This window comes from Euprymna scolopes, chromosome 18, assembly GCF_053919585.1.
Source record: "Euprymna scolopes isolate OS-2025 chromosome 18, ASM5391958v1, whole genome shotgun sequence".
Classification (NCBI taxonomy): domain Eukaryota; kingdom Metazoa; phylum Mollusca; class Cephalopoda; order Sepiida; family Sepiolidae; genus Euprymna; species Euprymna scolopes.
In genome coordinates this window covers 38822554-38837008 of record NC_136499.1, presented here as the reverse complement: position 1 = coordinate 38837008, position 14455 = coordinate 38822554, and the positions used below count along the sequence as shown (strand labels likewise).

The 14455-nt window shown below is 32.7% G+C and overlaps 1 protein-coding gene across 2 annotated transcripts in view; it reads right to left on the bottom strand.

The window, feature by feature from the left end:
• LOC145297585 (uncharacterized) overlaps nt 1-14455 on the bottom strand; it is a 1245286-nt gene that overhangs the window by 1070323 nt on the left and 160508 nt on the right. The window lies entirely within an intron of this gene.

Sequence of the window (14455 nt, the reverse complement as noted above, 5' to 3'; positions counted from 1 at the left end):
CATATGCAGCAGCTTCTATGTTCGTCTTATGTGCATTAGTTTAAATATTCGACGGTTTGCCTAAATATTTCAATAATTTTCATTATTTTTATCAGATGGAATATTTGCTGCCGTTTTTGTGATTCAAATCTCTATCATTATTTTTTTAAAAAGATTTTCGGAATTGTCCATTGTCTTTCCTATTAGTGTTGTTATCATGATAACATTCTATTATTATTATTATTATTATTATTATTATTATTATTATTATTATTATTATTATTATATTCGTAAACTTCACAGTGTTGTAATGCATTCCACCGTTTTCTTTTTTTTTTCACCCAAGAGTGGGCATTTACATAAAAGCTAGTGAGCATAGTACAGAAGTCTACAAGGATGTTTGTTGTGCGAAGTAGAATTGACTTCTGGAGTACGGTGATGTTGTCCTTGATTAACAAACAGTTCAGCCGTTTATCAAGATCATCTGGAATTGAGCCAAGCGCATATTTGCTGGAAGTTTTCTTATTTCATGACTTAGCAACTTTCACTCTCAGTTACTGATAGTCCCGTCGTTTCTTATTCTTCTTGCCCGCTAAGTTTATGTCGTTTGGGCAAGCCACATCAATAATTTGGCATTCATTGGGCTTTTTCTTCACAACGACAATATTCGTTTTGTGTGTGTGTGTGTGTGTGTGTGTGTGTGTGTGTGTGTGTGTGTGTGTGTGTGTGTGTGTGAGTTATCTCTCGGCCACACTGAAACATAATATCCCAGCGAATCTTACGATCTTCATATTCCACTACCGCTTTCAGGTGATGTTGGGACCACTTCTCCGTCATTGAATTCCAACTTAGCACTATTCTTCTTCTTCTTCTTCTTTTTTATTATTTTTATTATTATTATTATTATTATTAGTAGTAGTAGTAGTAGTAGTAGTAGTAGTAGTAGAACCGGCCAAAATATTCCTCCTGCATTTTATTCCACCCGAATAGATCAGAGGAGACTACAAATAGAATTATCCTGACGATTGACATAATGCATTCATAGAATGGACGTTTTATCTCTGTCTTGCAGATATTGATCATGTGAGTTTCAAAAGCAGAGCAGAAAAGGTATCTCGTCGCCCTAGTTCTTCACCTATATAATTCACTTTATTTTGAAAACGACGCTCATATGATAAAGCATTCTCCAGACGTGTAATTTGAAATCTGGCTGACAATAAGTCTCCAAGATTTCCAGTATTGTCTACCGCTTTCGAAAACATTTTCAAATGCATTTCAGCAACAAGAAAAGTCGTGTGCCGTTCCCAAAGACTAGAGATTCTGGTTTTCCTGGGAACTTAAGCCTATATAACATCCCAGTTCGCTTCACACTAATTTAGTAAAGTTATGTTTAGTACTTTCTCTCCTCGGCCGTTTTATCCTCCTAAACTCTTCTCGACTATTTTGTGTCGTTCCTTAAAGTTGTTGTTATTATTATTATTATTATTATTATTATTATTATTATTATTATTATTATTATTATTATTATTATTGCTGACACTGTTGTTTATAATGTTAATGAAATTTTTCGTTTACCGTTTATATAAATGCCATATATAGAAAGAATACTGTAAAAGTATGGCAGAGGGAAACAAACTGCATTAAATTAAGACACATAACCGTGTAAAGAGTTGTGTCTATGCAACCACTATCGCTTTCAGATGATATATATATGTATATATATATATGTGTGTGTGTGTGTGTGTGTGTGTGTGTGCGCGCATGCGCGTGTGTGTGTACTACCAGTTCAGTCCAACGTTGCTTGGGCGCTATGTACTAGACATAAATTTATGTAAATACGTATATATATATATTAAACTGTTTGACTCCTGTCCAGGAAACCTACATCTGAAATTTAAAGTGTTTACACCCAATATTGGCGAATGAGTTTAGTAACGGCGGCAAAGGTAAACTCTAGCAACTTAGACCTCTTTACAGCCACATTTTCGCCCAAAAACGTATTAAAAATTGCCACATGACTGAATATCCTTTACGTAAAATTTCAAATGTTTAGACCCAAAATTTACTGAAAAGACCGCAGAGGTAAAATATTTTGAACTTTAGCCCCTTCGTAGCCAAATTTCCGGCAAAAAAAAAACGATTAAAAATTTGCTCTATTCCTAAATACACTTATATATATATATATATATATATATATATATATATATATATATATATATATATTTATATATATATATTTGTGTGTGTGTGTGTGTGATCCGCATTTTGGTGTGTCGGCGTGTATGTGCGTGTATCTATTCTTATTACATTATCTTTAGTCTAACTTACGCAGTTTGTTCTGGTGGAAGTTCCGTAATAATAATAATAATAATAATAATAATAATAATAATAATGATTATTATTATTATTATTATTATTATTATTATTATTATCAATGTATGCTGGCATATTGGCGTTACTTACTTTGACATTTGCATAAAGTAAACATCACGTGGCAATGACGCGTATTGTTTTGGTTTAGTTGTGTGCGTGTTTCGTTAAATGGAAGTCATAACCTTTTACTTGTGAACAATTATTCATATTAAAGAAAATCTGTTTTTCTAAGAATATAGAATTATTTGAAGGTTATGTTAATCCTCGCTCAAGAATAAGTGACCATTTTAAACTGGAAATATATTAGATATAAACGTGTTACATCACAGTAAAAACAGGGGAGAACTTGGATTTCAGTTAGATAATATCCTGACGTGTCTGAGATCTCTCTTTACACAAGTTTGTCAGGGCAGCCTGGCATATTATTCCCTATATATAAACAGCAAACAAATATTCAAAATCACTGTATTCGCAGCCCAAACAACAGCTCCTCCGTATGACTTACCCACATTAGCTTTTACAACAGATAGTGCACCTTTTCTAAGTGCTGTTATCTCGTATAAATAAACGACGATTGCGACTTCACAAGATGAGTAGATGAATTCGTGTTCCGTCATCTAATAAGACCAATAGACTAAAAAAATATATAATATAGAAATGGTCAATTGGGCAGAGAAAATGGGTGTTTATCTCTTCTTTACTAACTCAGTATCTTGAAGATAAAGAACTTTAATCGAACATTCGAATGTTTATGTATCTCATATATAATTCACGTGTTAGCCAAAGGAAGGGGCCGCTTGAATTCTGAGAACTTCAACTGAAAATAAAATTAAAACAGAGATAAAGAGATAGAAACACCGAAAACATTTTTATTGATTTAATGTGTGGCACTTTATTGATTTCTTTTCTTGGACGTACGTCTTAATCTTTCACCAGAAAAGTTGACTTGCCTGATTTCAGCATTTCGTAAATACCCGAACTTAGATTACAGTGTAGTGCCGTTTCTATAGTAGCACAAATCAGGAAAACTTTTTAGACCATTTGTTGGATATTGTGCCAGATAAATGAAGGGATAGTTGCAATTTGCTGACTTTGATTGTTTTAAGCCAGATTTAAATGAGTGTACCTTGACTTGCATCAAAATGTCAAGCATTTCTGAATTAATAATGTACACAATTAGATTTGCAACCTTTGAAACAGTGAATATATTCCGAGCAATTGTACAACAAAGAGAGTTTTGCAATAAGACCCAATATTTTACACGAATATTTAGATGAAGTATTTTTAAATCCGATAGTTTTAAAAACCTTTTTAGATGTGTTTTTTTTATCAAACTTACCATCCGTAACACGTAGAATCATTATTTGCTTTATATATTATTTAATATATCTATCTTCTTGTACTATGTCTGCTCTCAGCATGTTTCCCTTCATATTTTGTTTTTAGTTTTAATATTTCGTCTCATTTCTCTTATCATTTCTGGTGTTAGCAGATCAGGCCGTCTGAATATACGGCTTCTTAAATTAAAATTCAGTTAACAAAGGATATATTAATGATGGAAATGACATAGGAATACAAATTGACAAATTAACAAATGATTGTAATTTTTGTTATTTTAGTATATATATATTTGTTTAACACTCTCTATATATGAACGTATTTATATAAGGCATATTGTAGTAACTGTAATTTTTCGAGGGTAGGATCTCTAATTTAAAAATTGACCCTAACGAAATGTCATAGAAAAACATCTATACTGATAATTTTTACTAGCATACCTCCCTTTACAAACACATGAATAATTCTTCTGAATATAAATGCCCGATTTATATCTCAGGCGTAAATGTTGTTTATATCCTTCAAAGTGCTACGTGTTATAAATCTTACTATATTTTGCACGCACGCATCAAAAGATCATTCGGAAACTACAGTCCCATGATTCTAGGAATACATTAATTTAAGTAACACTAAAGTCCCCATTATTGTCTCACTTGTAAACCTCGGTGATCTAAGAAGTTCGGAAGCACTTCTTATCTTTGCACACAACTTTCCAATCAACAAGAGAATTGAACTTAACTTCGCCGTCATTATATGACTATTTCTATTTCTTTCATAACCTTCCTAAATTATTATTATTGCCATAGTCGTTTATTATATATATGTATATACATATATATATATATATATATATATATATATATATATATGCATTAAGAAGTCCTCTAGACGATACTCATGCACAACCTTCTAAATTCTACCTGTTGGTAGAACCTCTTGATTTGTCAGTGTTCTAAGCGTTTTGGCTCAAAGCCCCGTTTCTTCGAACTATTAAATTTTCAACGGTAAAATATGTCTCTTCAGTTTCCAACAGTAGTTTGCCACCATTACCTTTCTCAACGACCCTGATACGCAGTTTTTATCCTTTTTAAGTGCTGTTCAAATCTTTACCCCTGCTCGTCACTCGTTTAACTCAAGTTCTCAGGAAACCGATAATATGTGTAAAGAGGTAACGCATTCTGATGCCAACGTGCTAGGCCAGGTATCTGAAAGCATTCAGCACGTTGTTGACGAGTTCTCCGATTTTTCTGACCTTATGGTTACACAGAAAGTACTTCACTGCCAGAACAAATGCCTCCCTTGTACCGCTTTGTTTATTTAGTTATCAAACTCTGCGCTGCCAAATATGAGGACCCTCAAAGACGCCAGAATTCCTTCTTTTCACGCTCAATCCTGGAGAAGCATGAGACAAGTAAGGAAAGCAGTCTCTATCCTTACCCAGGTCCTTGGTGAACTGCTTGAATAAGCCGGGAAAAGAGTATTCTGTTTGTGTCCACCAAAGGGTCGTTCATAACGATTCTTCTATTGCAAGACACCGATTTCTGTCCCACCGCCTAGTCTGCCTTCGTATATGCTAAGCATCAATTTTGGGTGATTTCGAGGATTAATGACTTCAAACCGATTACTTTACGAAATAATTACCCAGAACTATCGGAACTGAATAAATCTTATCTATAAAATAATTATTTCAAGTGAAAACATCGTATTTACTTCCACCCATTTCTACTAAACTGATCTACGCATGCGTACATGTAAACAAACAGCGTAATAAACGATATGTGATGTGGTGGTGTATGTAATAAAGACTAACTGAATCATCATCATCATCATCATCATCATCATCGTCATCGTCATCGTCATACTTATCATCATCATCATCATCTATTGTACCTGCGACGGCAACGATATTGTTCTGTACTATTAAGAAGAGTTAGGAGAAAGTTATAGTATCTGTCTATCAATCATATGCATCAGCATTTCTGCTCCGTGTTAATAAAAATACATACCTGTAGAGTAAGGCCATTTAAAATATTTGATTGACTAATCTCAAGTGAAACTTTCTTAGTTTGTTCAGTTAGTTTTCCCAACATTACAAACCGAACTTGAGTCTAACTCTGCCCACTTGGTGAAAAAATGAACAGGAACTAATGGGATTTGCTAATCTTGTTCGAATCATCATCATCATCATCAGCAGCAGCAGCATCAGCAACATGATCAGTAGCAATAGCAGAACTACCACCTGCAACTATGTTTCCTAGTCATATAAGTATTTCTAATTTGTCAACCTGGAGAAGGAGGCCCAACCTGAAAATTCACCCTCGTCCGTTCGTCCGTTCGTCTGTTCGCAGTTTTCTCAATAACTACGCCTTGAAATTTTTGAAATTTTGCACAAACATAAAACATGATATGAGTAAAAATGTAACAGAACGGATTTTCCACAGAGGTGCCTTTCGGGTTAAAATCGCTAAAATTGACACCTTTGTGCTTCTTAAAAAAAAAACTGATTCGTTGGATTTCTATACAAATTTCTGAAAATTGTAACTAACTGATTTCGCGATATCTCTTGGGTGTGCCCCAGGGTCTCTTTTAGGGCTAATGAAAACGTTTTGGGGACTATTTTACCATATCTCTCCACAATTTTCTGTACATGTCTATTTCACAGTTTTATATGGTGGTGAACTCAAATTTAAACATGTTAAGCCTTTGAATACTTTTGGGGCTAAATGAGGAGGGGAAATGCTTAACTTAGTCATTTTTTATGCCTCGTTCACTGTGCACTCATGGGAGGGCCATGCATGATTCACTTGTTTTCTATTGTATTTGCGTTATATTTTACAACTGACAGCAACAAAAATGTTATTTACTTTTAATAGTAATAAGGGGAAAGATGTACCATTTCCACCCAAGAGAGTAAGACGATTATTATAATTTTTGTCCCAATCTAGAGCGTAACATTTCTGATTAGTTGAAGTTTCCCAACATTGCAAAACCAAACTCGTATTCAAGTCTCTCCACTTTTTGAAACTAACGAATAGGAACTAATAGGATTTTCAAATCTTGCCCGTATCGTCGTCGTCGTCGTCGTCGTCGTCGTCGTCGTCGTCGTCGTCGTCGTCGTCGTCGTCATCATCATCATCATCATCATCATCATCATCAGTCGCAGCAGCAGCAGCACACTATCACCGGCACCTATATATTACGTAGATATATGTGCATTCTTAATGAATTAGAAGTACTTCGTTTTATGTCGTGTAATGTTTATATTAATTCCGTCACACTTCTAATTAAATGTTGCAAGTCAGTGTAAGTCTTTATACACCTCGGACACGCAGTCATTTCATTTCGCGTCAGGTGTGCCATTCTACAAGCTTACCCATGAATCGGGGAGAATCGGGGAGTGAGTTCGTGTCAGCGTTTGCGATATAAGGGGGAAAGAGAGAAAAAGAGATAGAATAAAATAAAAATAAAAATAAACGTTACTTCTGTTAACATATGGCATTAGGCAAGCTGTCGTTCAACGAAGCATGGGGTCCTTTCCAAATGTAACCAGCGGCCATTTTTATTAATGCACTGTCTAGTTTGAATTCAAATATAATAGTACATTTTCTGATCGTCCAGATATTTCTTTTCATATCGACTTTCATTAAAGATTACATAGCAAGCCCGAAGTTATCGATGTCAGAAGTAAATAATACGAAACATAATTATAGATGAGAACCGCTATTAAAATGGAAATAGTCTCTCTCTCTCTTTCTCTATCTTTCTTCTCTCTCTCTCACTCTTTCTCTCTCTCTCTCTCTCTCTCTATATATATATATATATATTTACACACATATATGTATCTGGGACATGTGTATGCAAGAATACAATAAGAACTGTGTATTGAAAGAAAGAATTCCAATCGCGGAAACAAAGAAAAACTCCTTTGTTAAAGCTGATTCATATAAAGAAGCGTCTGAAATCAGCCAAAGAATATTTGAAGAAATTTTATGTTTTTGGGGATTAAATATTATAGTCAGACGAAACGAAAATTGAGTTATTTGGTCAAAATAATGTACGTCATGCCTGAAGACAGAAGATCTATGCGTTTGACCCAAAGAATGCTATACCTACAGTGAAGTTTTGTGGTGGAAATATAATGGTTTGGGAAAATGAATTCTTAGATGTATCGGGCTATACCCGACGATAATCTCTCGAAGTCTGCAGAGAATTTGAATGGTTGGATATTCCAGCAGGGCAACGATCCGAAGCAAAGGGCTTATGCAATGTTGTAACCATTTGGCTTTGACCATAGAGTAGTATCTGTGTTAACTGTGGTGGCCGGGGGCAAGTGTCAAACATTATTATTATTATTATTATTATTATTATCATTTGATTGGACCATCGGCAGGTCGCTGGATCGATTATTACGAGAAGAAAAATAAACAATTCGATTGGAAAAAGTGATTAAAAACTGAAATAATAAACAACTACAAAAAGAATGTGATTTTAGAAAATACAGGAAAACATATTTTTTGGTTTGGATAAACAAATAATCAGATTTATATTACGTCCGCGATTAGGGTTTAGACACGTGATGAGATGTAGATTTGGGGAGAGTCTAATCATTCGTTAGCTAAACCTCAGAGACAAAAAAAAAACGACTAAAAGGGGAGTTGATATTTCCATGAGGCAGGGAGCGGCATTATCTCAGGCAGCTAAGATGCTGGCCGGAATCATGAAAATAAATGTTAATATACTTTCAGGTATATGTTGTGTTTACACCTGGTAAAAGAACTGTTGTCTACAACGGTTTCATACGTCCACGTAAACTGTTTCCTGTAAAAGCCGTTGCATAAATGTTAAAATATACACACTAGACGATCAACTAAATGATATGAGGGATATACATCCACACGTTTACACGTACATGAATATACAGATAAAATAAACATCCCACTATTCAACATGTACGTCGTTTTGGAACATGTTCATATACACGCGCAACGTTTTGGAAGTAGGGAAGAACGGTATTAGGATTGCCAAGTCAATCATCTGACCTCAACCTAATTGAAAATCGGTGGCGAGAGTTGAAGGTGATAATGCAAAAGAGAGATCCGAGGAATCTGACAGAATTTAAACAAATTTGCTGAGAAAAGGGGGATAAAATTCCAGTTAACATCTTTAACAATCTTGTAAGGAAGTATTCGAAACGTTTGGAAGCTGTTATGGAGAGTAAAGCCCATATTACTAAATAGTAATACTATTTTTCTTTGTGTTGGATAATTTTGGAAACCTAGATATGGCATTTATGCAGTTATCTAGTGAATGCGTACTTATATAAGAGCTTTGATACGAGATGTGTATTTATCATACAAAAATAGATTAGAAAGCACTTTGTTATTGTTTTTGTTTTCCTGTAATAAAAATAGACCAACTTTTTTATTTGTATCAGACATTTATTACACTCACTATATATATATATATATATATATATATATATATATATATATATATATATATATATATATATACATACCTATATATATATATGTGTTTGTGTGTGTGTGTGTGTGTGTGTATGCGACACGTTCGGATAAGCTCTGTATAATCGGTTTGGCAAAACCCTTTTTGTTGTGTGGCTGAATGACGTTTTATATTCGGTCTGAGAATATCAGTCCTCCTAGACTTAACGTCCGTTTGTAGAAATGGTTTATTTATTGTTTAATTTTTAAACACTCGGGGCATCCTTGCCGAGGAATACAGATAGTCTTGCTAAAGTATTTTTTATGACAAAATATGTTTGTCCTAATGCGCTAGTTTTGTAAAATGACACGTGACCTCTATCTAATTTTCTAGAGAATTAAAAATTTATTATTATATTTCTCTTTCAAACTCCATCATTGGACGTACGTATCGTAGGTATGAGTAATTAAGACAACATTTACTTCAGTTATTCTTAATCAGTTTTGTTGGCTAATACAGAAATACACTAAAATCATGAGTGTCAACATTGAAAATATCTGATGCCTTACAAGAGTATGAGTGAGTTTTGTAGATGGCATACGTAAGGATTGCCCGTGATCTTTGTTTTTATCGGATTTTTATATTTCATTTCTGACATTATTCTATTCAAACGGCAATGCCTCAATAGATATTAATCTAGTAACGTTGACATTTTGTATGGGAGTTTCTATTGCTATAAACTATAAAATACTTAAAGCATTTTGCCCATCATCGGCCGTTTTAAGGCCATGATAAAATGCCAAAATAATATTCGATACTGAATTTTATTAGCAACAATATGGACCAGTAATTTAGAGAATCCAATTATGATCAAATTGTTAATGTACTTTTTATAAGACATTCCACATGTTCCCAATGAAAATCAAATCAGTTCGAAGTAAAAAAGTTAAAATTTCGAACGATATTTCGGTACTACTTCAGTTTACAAACCAAGCTGAAACATAACATTTTTTATTAAGAAAGCAACAATTAAATATATATATATATATATATATATATATATATATATATATATATATATATATATACAGTGATCATTGAATTAAAATAGAATTTTTAATTGTAAAGTAGCTCCATCCTAAACGGTAAAAGTAAATAAATTTCTATTAAGTTTTCTGCTGATTTGTATATGGTAGTCAGCACTTATCAAGGCCCGGAAGCCACTCGGCGATAAGAGTTATTGCGTGTACAGTAATCAATGGAATAATATCCTAGTAATCGTTAGTAATGGAGATTTGATAAAGTATCTTACTTAAGGGAGCGGTTTATCAGGAATTTGTTTGTGTTAGACTTGAAGACATCCAAGTTGCAGTGAGGTTGAAACAGGCAAAAGGAAGAGAGTTCCACACGCGTGCACTTCTAAGAAAGAAGCTGTGTTAATGGAATCTACGTTTTGATTTCGGCAAAGATAAAGAGTGAGGGAAATTATTGACAGTGGTTTCAGCTAGACGCGTGTTTTTTGTGATTGGCGAGAGGGATCAGAGATTGGAGCTCAGATAAGCACTTGCCATGGAAATAACAATAAAACAAAGACAGACTCGCAATGTATCTTCAGTGGGAGAGAGGTTGCAGGGAAGAGAAAAGGACACCCTACTAAGCTACGAAGTCTATCTTGTACTCTGTCACGGCCAGATAGGTTGTTTTTAGCAGCTCCTCCCCAGATGTGGCAGTAGAACTCCATCCTTGGACGTACTTGACTTTTATATAGATAAAGAATTGCATCAGCAGTGAGATATCTTCTGAAGTGGTAGAAGGATCCTACCATTTGTCTAGCGACCTTGGCAACAGGCTTTGACGCTTGCTGTAAACAGGAAACAAACACACATACTTAAGCCCAAAAATAAACCAAACCAATATTATAACCACATTGGCGGACTTAAATATAGGCAACACATTCACAATACATAGGTGTGTACAAAAATTATTTCATTTATTCCAAAACAAAATTATGATGAATGTATTGTTAAAGATTTTCCTAAAGCTGCGTGGTCAAGTATGATAAAAAAGAAAACAATACTCTAGCTGATAAAATATTTTAAAAAAATACAGATTTTACATACTCTAACTTGACGAGATGAAAAAAAATGGCGTTCACGTTGAAACTGCATTTAGGAAAAGTGTCTCTTTTCTATCCTTATTTTTTTTCATGTATCTCTAAGAAAAACTAATATATCTTACCCAAAGTGTCTTGAACATTTATTTTTCCATTAAAAGCTGCTGCATTGGAGAAATGCCTTCCGGATAGTTTATTTTGTTTATTTTTTTTTGTGATCTATAAATGGAATGCTATCCCAGAAAGCATTTTCAGTGCTACAGATAATGTTCGTTTTGACAATTTACGATTAGGTTTTTTTTTTAATCTATGTGATGCGACTGCCGAAATTCAAAAACAGGAATACTATATCATTTATTCTGTTCGTTTTTGGATTTATACATCATTTAAAATCTAGAGATATTTGTATAGCATGATATACTATGTAATATTTTGTAATATGTATAAGATGGTAGGTTAATCTGTATACCATGGTATACTATGTAATATTATGATTTATGTATATCGTGGTACAATATGTAATAATATGTAATAGATATAAGATGTTATATTATATAATATTATGCACTCGGCATGAGATTCTATATTATGTAATATTATGTAATAGTTACATCATGACATACTATGTGCTACTATGTGATGGGTATAACAGGGTATATTATGTAACAATCAATGTCTATTTTCACAACGCCATTTAGAAATTTGCATTTCAAACGTTTTATATTATATCAAGTAATTTTATTTTCAAATAAATGTTGGTAATGCATTATTTATTTTTTTAAATTATATTAATTAATATCACATATATTTTACATTTTATATTATTTAATCCAACCATATAATTTTAAACAGTTTATCCTATTTTGTGCAATAGCTACTGTGGAGATATATTATTCAATACGATAGCTATGTGAAGCATTTTCATTAATAATAATAATAAATAATTATTATTTAATATGATAACTATATTAACATGTTATATTATGTAACACAATAGTGATTCTTTAAAATACTTCGCTATTTTAAGAAATCTCGCGTAAAATGGTTTAAATCGCTGTCCTGTTCGGAGATCATGATAGATAGGAACGTTTTAATGTGTAATTGACTATGTTTCTATGCAAATAAAAGTTCTATTATTAAATATAGGTAGAAATAATACAGCTGTAGTGATTTATCAGAACGTTTTAAGTGTTTGTGTAGCTTGCGTTAAATTAGAACCTCTTATAATGGCTGGTTTTGCACCAGTTAGTAAGATTTTACATATATAAATGTGCTATAATTATAATCCGACGATAGACATCTCTCCAGTGACGACTACTTAAAGTAGTAACAGGTAAAATGGCCAAATATTAACACAATAATATTTGTTATCTTAATAATAATTAAATGAATGAAAAAGTGACGTTCTTTTATATTCTCTTATTCTCTTGTGAATTACAACATAGCCGATTGACCTTTGCCTATGAGAAAATGTGAATTAATATTTTACAATAAATATCTGAATGCATAGCTTGTTATACCACTATTGCTTTAGTGAGTAAATTCATTTAAAAATAAATGGTTTGTGTGGAATCAAATTCCGGGAATTTGTTTCATTTTATGTACATAACCATTTTGAATAAAGCATTTTCGTTAGTGTTTTTATACTGCGACATAGCCTCATGTATAAGTGAATATAAAGTGCGACCTTATTGGCACAGTCTATTAAATGATGCTGGCTCAGTAGTACACACCAAAGTCTAACGATCTGGGTTTTTTGAGTTCGAATACACTTTGCTCAACAGACAGAATTCTATTTTTTTAGAATTTTGGCAACCTTCACGTAGTTCCTGTGACTATCCGATGTCTTTCTACAAAAAAATCCACCTGGAATATTACAAGTGAAAATAATGCCAGCATTAAAATCATTTCATTCATACGAAATTAAAAACAGATAAATACTCTGCATAGTATGAGTTTTCGTTCGTATATTACACAAAATAAATATAATGAGCGTATTTTATAACAAAAAGTGACAGAAATGACTCTGAATTATTCTTGTATGTGTTATACACTAACTACTATTATAATTAATCTAGAAAGTACAGTAAAATAGTTTTCGATTCAGTTAACTTGTTTAAACCATAGCCTACGGAATCGACAGATTCTGGCCTTCCCCCCACAAATAAAAGAAACAGCAATTCCACTATCTTGTCCGTCTAGGTTTCCCTTTTGGACCTGTAGTTGGTTTTACAATTTCGAGAAAAAATTGAGAATAACACTGCAATTATTTCTTTATTTGCACAGCTTTTTAGTGAAGCCAATGTATTATTAAGCATATATAAAAATGCGAAGGAAAAGTGATAAATTAATAATACTATGCGATTTTTTTTATGTATAGGCATCTGACATTAGTAGTACATAATACTCGCATTTCAAAAAATATTCCCTTGTATGTATATATATATATATACATATATATATATATATATATATACATATGTATATATATATATGTATATATACATATATACATATATATGTATATATATGTATATGTATATATACATATGTATACATGTATATATATATATATATATATATATATATATATATATATATGTTTTGTTTTTATTACCGTGTCTTTCTCTAAAGTTACATTATTGTTTCAGCCAGCCGGCCGTTTTTTGCCGTCTGTAGCTTCCTCAGACTTTTACAGTGAAAGTCTGAGGAAGCTACAGACGGTCAAAAAAAAAGGCCGGGTAGCGTAAACAATAATGTAATTCAACAGAAAGATACGATAATAAAAAATGAAACGCATATTTGCTCTACAACAGTATTGAGCAATTTCTTCAGTTTTTATTAATTATCATTTCTAGTATATATATATATATATGTATATATATATATATAAGGGAATAGTGTTTGAAATGCGAGTATTATATAAATAAAAGCGAAAGAGGAGTTTCAATTCATAGAATTTTTTTTTAATATATTTCGGGGAAAACAATGTTACCCTAAATTTATCAGATTGCTTTCCCATCGAGTGCCAAATTGTTTCACTCTAGCCAAAGAGCAAACCGTTCTTGTATTCAGTTAAATATAATATATCCGTTCATATCATGTTCAGGCTTCAACTATTATAACATTTCCTTATAGTAAGGATTCCATATTTTATGGAAATCGTTCCAAAAATGCGTGAAGTCGCGTTGTGTAAAGCGCTACAAA